The following is a 12,505-nucleotide window of genomic DNA, read 5'->3' as shown; positions in this document are numbered from 1 at the left end:
TTGGGAATCTGTGTCAAAACTTTGTTAGGAATTATGTGATCCTTACTAGCTGGAAGTAAGGGAGATGGGGCATGAAGTTATTTCTAGGAGTTGGACACATACCAAGTTTAGCTCAGTTCTGGGCATCTTTGAAATACCTATACAAACTTGTTCCTCCATAGTAACTTGCATCTTTGAATGAAAATGTGCTTGCTTGCAGCAACGTGCTATATGTTCTGAATGCCCGAATAGGGAATCTGTGTCAAAACTTTGTTAGGAATTATGTGATCCGTACTAGCTGGAAGTAAGGGAGATGGGGCATGAAGTTATTTCTAGGAGTTGGACACATACAACGTTTAGCTCAGTTCTGGGCATCTTTGAAATACCTATACAAACTTGTTCCTACATAGTAACTTGCAACTTTGAATGAGAATGTGCTTGCTTGCAGCAACGTGCTATATGTTCTGAATGCCCGAATAGGGAATCTGTGTCAAAACTTTGTTAGGAATTATGTGATCCTTACTAGCTGGAAGTAAGGGAGATGGGGCATGAAGTTATTTCTAGGAGTTGGACACATACCAAGTTTAGCTCAGTTCTGGGCATCTTTGAAATACCTATACAAACTTGTTCCTACATAGTAACTTGCAACTTTGAATGAGAATGTGCTTGCTTACAGCAACGTGCTATATGTTCTGAATGCCCGAATTGGGAATCTGTGTCAAAACTTTGTTAGGAATTATGTGATCCTTACTAGCTGGAAGTAAGGGAGATGGGGCATGAAGTTATTTCTAGGAGTTGGACACATACCAAGTTTAGCTCAGTTCTGGGCATCTTTGAAATACCTATACAAACTTGTTCCTACATAGTAACTTGCATCTTTGAATGAGAATGTGCTTGCTTGCAGCAACGTGCTATATGTTCTGAATGCCCGAATTGGCAATCTGTGTCAAAACTTTGTTAGGAATTATGTGATCCTTACTAGCTGGAAGTAAGGGAGATGGGGCATGAAGTTATTTCTAGGAGTTGGACACATACCAAGTTTAGCTCAGTTCTGGGCATCTTTGAAATACCTATACAAACTTGTTCCTACATAGTAACTTGCAACTTTGAATGAGAATGTGCTTGCTTACAGCAACGTGCTATATGTTCTGAATGCCCGAATTGGGAATCTGTGTCAAAAGTTTGTTAGGAATTATGTGATCCTTACTAGCTGGAAGTAAGGGAGATGGGGCATGAAGTTATTTCTAGGAGTTGGACACATACCAAGTTTAGCTCAGTTCTGGGCATCTTTGAAATACCTATACAAACTTGTTCCTACATAGTAACTTGCATCTTTGAATGAGAATGTGCTTGCTTACAGCAACGTGCTATATGTTCTGAATGCCCGAATTGGGAATCTGTGTCAAAACTTTGTTAGGAATTATGTGATCCTTACTAGCTGGAAGTAAGGGAGATGGGGCATGAAGTTATTTCTAGGAGTTGGACACATACCAAGTTTAGCTCAGTTCTGGGCATCTTTCAAATACCTATACAAACTTGTTCCTACATAGTAACTTGCAACTTTGAATGAGAATGTGCTTGCTTACAGCAACGTGCTATATGTTCTGAATGCCCGAATTGGGAATCTGTGTCAAAACTTTGTTAGGAATTATGTGATCCTTACTAGCTGTAAGTAAGGGAGATGGGGCATGAAGTTATTTCTAGGAGTTGGACACATACCAAGTTTAGCTCAGTTCTGGACATTTTTGAAATACCTATACAAACTTGTTCCTACATAGTAACTTGCAACTTTGAATGAGAATGTGCTTGCTTGCAGCAACGTGCTATATGTTCTGAATGCCCGAATAGGGAATCTGTGTCAAAACTTTGTTAGGAATTATGTGATCCTTACTAGCTGGAAGTAAGGGAGATGGGGCATGAAGTTATTTCTAGGAGTTGGACACATACCAAGTTTAGCTCAGTTCTGGGCATCTTTGAAATACCTATACAAACTTGTTCCTACATAGTAACTTGCATCTTTGAATGAGAATGTGCTTGCTTACAGCAACGTGCTATATGTTCTGAATGCCCGAATTGGGAATCTGTGTCAAAACTTTGTTAGGAATTATGTGATCCTTACTAGCTGGAAGTAAGGGAGATGGGGCATGAAGTTATTTCTAGGAGTTGGACACATACCAAGTTTAGCTCAGTTCTGGGCATCTTTGAAATACCTATACAAACTTGTTCCTACATAGTAACTTGCAACTTTGAATGAGAATGTGCTTGCTTACAGCAACGTGCTATATGTTCTGAATGCCCGAATTGGGAATCTGTGTCAAAACTTTGTTAGGAATTATGTGATCCGTACTAGCTGGAAGTAAGGGAGATGGGGCATGAAGTTATTTCTAGGAGTTGGACACATACCAAGTTTAGCTCAGTTCTGGGCATCTTTGAAATACCTATACAAACTTGTTCCTACATAGTAACTTGCAACTTTGAATGAGAATGTGCTTGCTTACAGCAACGTGCTATATGTTCTGAATGCCCGAATTGGGAATCTGTGTCAAAACTTTGTTAGGAATTATGTGATCCTTACTAGCTGGAAGTAAGGGAGATGGGGCATGAAGTTATTTCTAGGAGTTGGACACATACCAAGTTTAGCTCAGTTCTGGGCATCTTTGAAATACCTATACAAACTTGTTCCTACATAGTAACTTGCATCTTTGAATGAGAATGTGCTTGCTTGCAGAAACGTGCTATATGTTCTGAATGCCCGAATAGGGAATCTGTGTCAAAACTTTGTTAGGAATTATGTGATCCTTACTAGCTGGAAGTAAGGGAGATGGGGCATGAAGTTATTTCTAGGAGTTGGACACATACCAAGTTAAGCTCAGTTCTGGGCATCTTTGAAATGCCTATACAAACTTGTTCCTACATAGTAACTTGCATCTTTGAATGAGAATGTTCTTGCTTACAGCAACGTGCTATATGTTCTGAATGCCCGAATTGGGAATATGTGTCAAAACTTTGTTAGGAATTATGTGATCCTTACTAGCTGGAAGTAAGGGAGATGGGGCATGAAGTTATTTCTAGGAGTTGGACACATACCAAGTTTAGCTCAGTTCTGGGCATTTTTGAAATACCTATACAAACCTGTTCCTACATAGTAACTTGCAACTTTGAATGAGAATGTGCTTGCTTGCAGCAACGTGCTATATGTTCTGAATGCCCGAATAGGGAATCTGTGTCAAAACTTTGTTAGGAATTATGTGATCCTTACTAGCTGGAAGTAAGGGAGATGGAGCATGAAGTTATTTCTTGGAGTTGGACACATACCAAGTTTAGCTCAGTTCTGGGCATCTTTGAAATACCTATACAAACTTGTTCCTACCTAGTAACTTCCATCTTTGAATGAGAATGTGCTTGATTGCAGCAACGTGCTATATGTTCTGAATGCCCGAATAGGGAATCTGTGTCAAAACTTTGTTAGAAATTATGTGATCCTTACTAGCTGGAAGTAAGGGAGATGGGGCATGAAGTTATTTCTAGGAGTTGGACACATACCAAGTTGAGCTCAGTTCTGGGCATCTTTGAAATACCTATACAAACTTGTTCCTACCTAGTAACTTGCAAATTTGAATGAAAATGTGCTTGCTTACAGCAACGTGCTATATGTTCTGAATGCCCGAATAGGGAAGCTCTGTCAAAACTTTGTTAGGAATTATGTGATCCTTACAGGCTGGAAGTAAGGGAGATGGGGCATGAAGTTATTTCTTGGAGTTGGACACATACCAAGTTTAGCTCAGTTCTGGGCATCTTTGAAATACCTATACAAACTTGTTCCTACATAGTAACTTGCATCTTTGAATGAGAATGTGCTTGCTTGCAGCAACGTGCTATATGTTCTGAATGCCCGAATAGGGAATCTGTGTCAAAACTTTGTTAGGAATTATGTGATCCTTACTAGCTGGAAGTAAGGGAGATGGGGCATGAAGTTATTTCTAGGAGTTGGACACATACAACTTTTAGCTCAGTTCTGGGCATCTTTGAAATACCTATACAAACTTGTTCCTACATAGTAACTTGCATCTTTGAATGAGAATGTGCTTGCTTGCAGCAACGTGCTATATGTTCTGAATGCCCGAATTGGGAATCTGTGTCAAAACTTTGTTAGGAATTATGTGATCCTTACTAGCTGGAAGTAAGGGAGATGGGGCATGAAGTTATTTCTAGGAGTTGGACACATACCAAGTTTAGCTCAGTTCTGGGCATCTTTGAAATACCTATACAAACTTGTTCCTACATAGTAACTTGCAACTTTGAATGAGAATGTGCTTGCTTACAGCAACGTGCTATATGTTCTGAATGCCCGAATTGGCAATCTGTGTCAAAACTTTGTTAGGAATTATGTGATCCTTACTAGCTGGAAGTAAGGGAGATGGGGCATGAAGTTATTTCTAGGAGTTGGACACATACCAAGTTTAGCTCAGTTCTGGGCATCTTTGAAATACCTATACAAACTTGTTCCTACATAGTAACTTGCAACTTTGAATGAGAATGTGCTTGCTTACAGCAACGTGCTATATGTTCTGAATGCCCGAATTGGGAATCTGTGTCAAAACTTTGTTAGGAATTATGTGATCCTTACTAGCTGGAAGTAAGGGAGATGGGGCATGAAGTTATTTCTAGGAGTTGGACACATACCAAGTTTAGCTCAGTTCTGGGCATCTTTGAAATACCTATACAAACTTGTTCCTACATAGTAACTTGCATCTTTGAATGAGAATGTGCTTGCTTGCAGCAACGTGCTATATGTTCTGAATGCCCGAATAGGGAATCTGTGTCAAAACTTTGTTAGGAATTATGTGATCCTTACTAGCTGGAAGTAAGGGAGATGGGGCATGAAGTTATTTCTAGGAGTTGGACACATACAACGTTTAGCTCAGTTCTGGGCATCTTTGAAATACCTATACAAACTTGTTCCTACATAGTAACTTGCATCTTTGAATGAGAATGTGCTTGCTTGCAGCAACGTGCTATATGTTCTGAATGCCCGAATAGGGAATCTGTGTCAAAACTTTGTTAGGAATTATGTGATCCTTACTAGCTGGAAGTAAGGGAGATGGGGCATGAAGTTATTTCTAGGAGTTGGACACATACCAAGTTTAGCTCAGTTCTGGGCATCTTTGAAATACCTATACAAACTTGTTCCTACATAGTAACTTGCATCTTTGAATGAGAATGTGCTTGCTTACAGCAACGTGCTATATGTTCTGAATGCCCGAATTGGCAATCTGTGTCAAAACTTTGTTAGGAATTATGTGATCCTTACTAGCTGGAAGTAAGGGAGATGGGGCATGAAGTTATTTCTAGGAGTTGGACACATACCAAGTTTAGCTCAGTTCTGGGCATCTTTGAAATACCTATACAAACTTGTTCCTACATAGTAACTTGCAACTTTGAATGAGAATGTGCTTGCTTACAGCAACGTGCTATATGTTCTGAATGCCCGAATTGGGAATCTGTGTCAAAACTTTGTTAGGAATTATGTGATCCTTACTAGCTGGAAGTAAGGGAGATGGGGCATGAAGTTATTTCTAGGAGTTGGACACATACCAAGTTTAGCTCAGTTCTGGGCATCTTTGAAATACCTATACAAACTTGTTCCTACATAGTAACTTGCATCTTTGAATGAGAATGTGCTTGCTTACAGCAACGTGCTATATGTTCTGAATGCCCGAATTGGGAATCTGTGTCAAAACTTTGTTAGGAATTATGTGATCCTTACTAGCTGGAAGTAAGGGAGATGGGGCATGAAGTTATTTCTAGGAGTTGGACACATACCAAGTTTAGCTCAGTTCTGGGCATCTTTGAAATACCTATACAAACTTGTTCCTACATAGTAACTTGCAACTTTGAATGAGAATGTGCTTGCTTACAGCAACGTGCTATATGTTCTGAATGCCCGAATTGGGAATCTGTGTCAAAACTTTGTTAGGAATTATGTGATCCTTACTAGCTGGAAGTAAGGGAGATGGGGCATGAAGTTATTTCTAGGAGTTGGACACATACCAAGTTGAGCTCAGTTCTGGGCATCTTTGAAATACCTATACAAACTTGTTCCTACATAGTAACTTGCAACTTTGAATGAGAATGTGCTTGCTTACAGCAACGTGCTATATGTTCTGAATGCCCGAATTGGCAATCTGTGTCAAAACTTTGTTAGGAATTATGTGATCCTTACTAGCTGGAAGTAAGGGAGATGGGGCATGAAGTTATTTCTAGGAGTTGGACACATACCAAGTTTAGCTCAGTTCTGGGCATCTTTGAAATACCTATACAAACTTGTTCCTACATAGTAACTTGCAACTTTGAATGAGAATGTGCTTGCTTACAGCAACGTGCTATATGTTCTGAATGCCCGAATTGGGAATCTGTGTCAAAACTTTGTTAGGAATTATGTGATCCTTACTAGCTGGAAGTAAGGGAGATGGGGCATGAAGTTATTTCTAGGAGTTGGACACATACCAAGTTTAGCTCAGTTCTGGGCATCTTTGAAATACCTATACAAACTTGTTCCTACATAGTAACTTGCATCTTTGAATGAGAATGTGCTTGCTTGCAGCAACGTGCTATATGTTCTGAATGCCCGAATAGGGAATCTGTGTCAAAACTTTGTTAGGAATTATGTGATCCTTACTAGCTGGAAGTAAGGGAGATGGGGCATGAAGTTATTTCTAGGAGTTGGACACATACCAAGTTTAGCTCAGTTCTGGGCATCTTTGAAATACCTATACAAACTTGTTCCTACATAGTAACTTGCATCTTTGAATGAGAATGTGCTTGCTTGCAGCAACGTGCTATATGTTCTGAATGCCCGAATAGGGAATCTGTGTCAAAACTTTGTTAGGAATTATGTGATCCTTACTAGCTGGAAGTAAGGGAGATGGGGCATGAAGTTATTTCTAGGAGTTGGACACATACCAAGTTTAGCTCAGTTCTGGGCATCTTTGAAATACCTATACAAACTTGTTCCTACATAGTAACTTGCATCTTTGAATGAGAATGTGCTTGCTTACAGCAACGTGCTATATGTTCTGAATGCCCGAATTGGCAATCTGTGTCAAAACTTTGTTAGGAATTATGTGATCCTTACTAGCTGGAAGTAAGGGAGATGGGGCATGAAGTTATTTCTAGGAGTTGGACACATACCAAGTTTAGCTCAGTTCTGGGCATCTTTGAAATACCTATACAAACTTGTTCCTACATAGTAACTTGCAACTTTGAATGAGAATGTGCTTGCTTACAGCAACGTGCTATATGTTCTGAATGCCCGAATTGGGAATCTGTGTCAAAACTTTGTTAGGAATTATGTGATCCTTACTAGCTGGAAGTAAGGGAGATGGGGCATGAAGTTATTTCTAGGAGTTGGACACATACCAAGTTTAGCTCAGTTCTGGGCATCTTTGAAATACCTATACAAACTTGTTCCTACATAGTAACTTGCAACTTTGAATGAGAATGTGCTTGCTTACAGCAACGTGCTATATGTTCTGAATGCCCGAATTGGGAATCTGTGTCAAAACTTTGTTAGGAATTATGTGATCCTTACTAGCTGGAAGTAAGGGAGATGGGGCATGAAGTTATTTCTAGGAGTTGGACACATACCAAGTTGAGCTCAGTTCTGGGCATCTTTGAAATACCTATACAAACTTGTTCCTACATAGTAACTTGCAACTTTGAATGAGAATGTGCTTGCTTGCAGCAACGTGCTATATGTTCTGAATGCCCGAATAGGGAATCTGTGTCAAAACTTTGTTAGGAATTATGTGATCCTTACTAGCTGGAAGTAAGGGAGATGGAGCATGAAGTTATTTCTTGGAGTTGGACACATACCAAGTTTAGCTCAGTTCTGGGCATCTTTGAAATACCTATACAAACTTGTTCCTACCTAGTAACTTCCATCTTTGAATGAGAATGTGCTTGCTTGCAGCAACGTGCTATATGTTCTGAATGCCCGAATAGGGAATCTGTGTCAAAACTTTGTTAGAAATTATGTGATCCTTACTAGCTGGAAGTAAGGGAGATGGGGCATGAAGTTATTTCTAGGAGTTGGACACATACCAAGTTGAGCTCAGTTCTGGGCATCTTTGAAATACCTATACAAACTTGTTCCTACCTAGTAACTTGCATCTTTGAATGAGAATCTGCTTGCTTATAGCAACGTGCTATATGTTCTGAATGCCCGAATAGGGAATCTGTGTCAAAACTTTGTTAGGAATTATATGATCCTTACTAGCTCGAAGTAAGGGAGATGGGGCATGAAGTTATTTCTTGGAGTTGGACACATACCAAGTTTAGCTCAGTTCTGGGCATCTTTGAAATACCTATACAAACTTGTTCCTACCTAGTAACTTGCAACTTTGAATGAAAATGTGCTTGCTTGCAGCAACGTGCTATATGTTCTGAATGCCCGAATAGGGAATCTCTGTCAAAACTTTGTTAGGAATTATGTGATCCTTACTAGCTGGAAGTAAGGGAGATGGGGCATTAAGTTATTTCTTGGAGTTGGACACATACCAAGTTTAGCTCAGTTCTGGGCATCTTTGAAATACCTATACAAACTTGTTCCTACATAGTAACTTGCATCTTTGAATGAGAATGTGCTTGCTTACAGCAACGTGCTATATGTTCTGAATGCCCGAATTGGGAATCTGTGTCAAAACTTTGTTAGGAATTATGTGATCCTTACTAGCTGGAAGTAAGGGAGATGGGGCATGAAGTTATTTCAAGGAGTTGGACACATACCAAGTTTAGCTCAGTTCTGGGCATCTTTGAAATACCTATACAAACTTGTTCCTACATAGTAACTTGCAACTTTGAATGAGAATGTGCTTGCTTACAGCAACGTGTTATATGTTCTGAATGCCCGAATTGGGAATCTCTGTCAAAACTTTGTTAGGAATTATGTGATCCTTACTAGCTGGAAGTAAGGGAGATGGGGCATGAAGTTATTTCTAGGAGTTGGACACATACCAAGTTTAGCTCAGTTCTGGGAATCTTTGAAATACCTATACAAACTTGTTCCTACATAGTAACTTGCATCTTTGAATGAGAATGTGCTTGCTTACAGCAACGTGCTATATGTTCTGAATGCCCGAATTGGGAATCTGTGTCAAAACTTTGTTAGGAATTATGTGATCCTTACTAGCTGGAAGTAAGGGAGATGGGGCATGAAGTTATTTCTAGGAGTTGGACACATACCAAGTTTAGCTCAGTTCTGGGCATCTTTGAAATACCTATACAAACTTGTTCCTACATAGTAACTTGCAACTTTGAATGAGAATGTGCTTGCTTACAGCAACGTGCTATATGTTCTGAATGCCCGAATTGGGAATCTGTGTCAAAACTTTGTTAGGAATTATGTGATCCGTACTAGCTGGAAGTAAGGGAGATGGGGCATGAAGTTATTTCTAGGAGTTGGACACATACCAAGTTTAGCTCAGTTCTGGGCATCTTTGAAATACCTATACAAACTTGTTCCTACATAGTAACTTGCAACTTTGAATGAGAATGTGCTTGCTTACAGCAACGTGCTATATGTTCTGAATGCCCGAATTGGGAATCTGTGTCAAAACTTTGTTAGGAATTATGTGATCCTTACTAGCTGGAAGTAAGGGAGATGGGGCATGAAGTTATTTCTAGGAGTTGGACACATACCAAGTTTAGCTCAGTTCTGGGCATCTTTGAAATACCTATACAAACTTGTTCCTACATAGTAACTTGCATCTTTGAATGAGAATGTGCTTGCTTGCAGCAACGTGCTATATGTTCTGAATGCCCGATTAGGGAATCTGTGTCAAAACTTTGTTAGGAATTATGTGATCCTTACTAGCTGGAAGTAAGGGAGATGGGGCATGAAGTTATTTCTAGGAGTTGGACACATACAACGTTTAGCTCAGTTCTGGGCATCTTTGAAATACCTATACAAACTTGTTCCTACATAGTAACTTGCATCTTTGAATGAGAATGTGCTTGCTTGCAGCAACGTGCTATATGTTCTGAATGCCCGAATAGGGAATCTGTGTCAAAACTTTGTTAGGAATTATGTGATCCTTACTAGCTGGAAGTAAGGGAGATGGGGAATGAAGTTATTTCTAGGAGTTGGACACATACCAAGTTTAGCTCAGTTCTGGGCATCTTTGAAATACCTATACAAACTTGTTCCTACATAGTAACTTGCATCTTTGAATGAGAATGTGCTTGCTTACAGCAACGTGCTATATGTTCTGAATGCCCGAATTGGCAATCTGTGTCAAAACTTTGTTAGGAATTATGTGATCCTTACTAGCTGGAAGTAAGGGAGATGGGGCATGAAGTTATTTCTAGGAGTTGGACACATACCAAGTTTAGCTCAGTTCTGGGCATCTTTGAAATACCTATACAAACTTGTTCCTACATAGTAACTTGCAACTTTGAATGAGAATGTGCTTGCTTACAGCAACGTGCTATATGTTCTGAATGCCCGAATTGGGAATCTGTGTCAAAACTTTGTTAGGAATTATGTGATCCTTACTAGCTGGAAGTAAGGGAGATGGGGCATGAAGTTATTTCTAGGAGTTGGACACATACCAAGTTTAGCTCAGTTCTGGGCATCTTTGAAATACCTATACAAACTTGTTCCTACATAGTAACTTGCATCTTTGAATGAGAATGTGCTTGCTTACAGCAACGTGCTATATGTTCTGAATGCCCGAATTGGGAATCTGTGTCAAAACTTTGTTAGGAATTATGTGATCCTTACTAGCTGGAAGTAAGGGAGATGGGGCATGAAGTTATTTCTAGGAGTTGGACACATACCAAGTTTAGCTCAGTTCTGGGCATCTTTGAAATACCTATACAAACTTGTTCCTACATAGTAACTTGCATCTTTGAATGAGAATGTTCTTGCTTACAGCAACGTGCTATATGTTCTGAATGCCCGAATTGGGAATCTGTGTCAAAACTTTGTTAGGAATTATGTGATCCTTACTAGCTGGAAGTAAGGGAGATGGGGCATGAAGTTATTTCTAGGAGTTGGACACATACCAAGTTTAGCTCAGTTCTGGGCATCTTTGAAATACCTATACAAACTTGTTCCTACATAGTAACTTGCAACTTTGAATGAGAATGTGCTTGCTTGCAGCAACGTGCTATATGTTCTGAATCCCCGAATTGGGAATCTGTGTCAAAACTTTGTTAGGAATTATGTGATCCTTACTAGCTGGAAGTAAGGGAGATGGAGCATGAAGTTATTTCTTGGAGTTGGACACATACCAAGTTTAGCTCAGTTCTGGGCATCTTTGAAATACCTATACAAACTTGTTCCTACCTAGTAACTTCCATCTTTGAATGAGAATGTGCTTGATTGCAGCAACGTGCTATATGTTCTGAATGCCCGAATAGGGAATCTGTGTCAAAACTTTGTTAGAAATTATGTGATCCTTACTAGCTGGAAGTAAGGGAGATGGGGCATGAAGTTATTTCTAGGAGTTGGACACATACCAAGTTGAGCTCAGTTCTGGGCATCTTTGAAATACCTATACAAACTTGTTCCTACCTAGTAACTTGCATCTTTGAATGAGAATCTGCTTGCTTATAGCAACGTGCTATATGTTCTGAATGCCCGAATAGGGAATCTGTGTCAAAACTTTGTTAGGAATTATGTGATCCTTACTAGCTGGAAGTAAGGGAGATGGGGCATGAAGTTATTTCTAGGAGTTGGACACATACCAAGTTTAGCTCAGTTCTGGGCATCTTTGAAATACCTATACAAACTTGTTCCTACATAGTAACTTGCATCTTTGAATGAGAATGTCCTTCTTGCAGCAACGTGCTATATGTTCTGAATGCCCGAATAGGGAATCTGTGTCAAAACTTTGTTAGGAATTATGTGATCCTTACTAGCTGGAAGTAAGGGAGATGGGGCATGAAGTTATTTCTAGGAGTTGGACACATACAACTTTTAGCTCAGTTCTGGGCATCTTTGAAATACCTATACAAACTTGTTCCTACATAGTAACATGCATCTTTGAATGAGAATGTGCTTGCTTGCAGCAACGTGCTATATGTTCTGAATACCCGAATTGGGAATCTGTGTCAAAACTTTGTTAGGAATTATGTGCTCCTTACTAGCTGGAAGTAAGGGAGATGGGGCATGATGTTACTTCTAGGAGTTGGACACATACCAAGTTTAGCTCAGTTCTGGGCATCTTTGAAATACCTATACAAACTTGTTCCTACATAGTAACTTGCAACTTTGAATGAGAATGTGCTTGCTTACAGCAACGTGCTATATGTTCTGAATGCCCGAATTGGCAATCTGTGTCAAAACTTTGTTAGGAATTATGTGATCCTTACTAGCTGGAAGTAAGGGAGATGGGGCATGAAGTTATTTCTAGGAGTTGGACACATACCAAGTTTAGCTCAGTTCTGGGCATCTTTGAAATACCTATACAAACTTGTTCCTACATAGTAACTTGCAACTTTGAATGAGAATGTGCTTGCT

Source organism: Diceros bicornis, chromosome 19 (genome assembly GCF_020826845.1).
Source record: "Diceros bicornis minor isolate mBicDic1 chromosome 19, mDicBic1.mat.cur, whole genome shotgun sequence".
Taxonomy (NCBI): domain Eukaryota; kingdom Metazoa; phylum Chordata; class Mammalia; order Perissodactyla; family Rhinocerotidae; genus Diceros; species Diceros bicornis.
The sequence above is the reverse complement of the archived record's forward strand: the minus strand, read 5'-3'. Positions refer to the sequence as shown.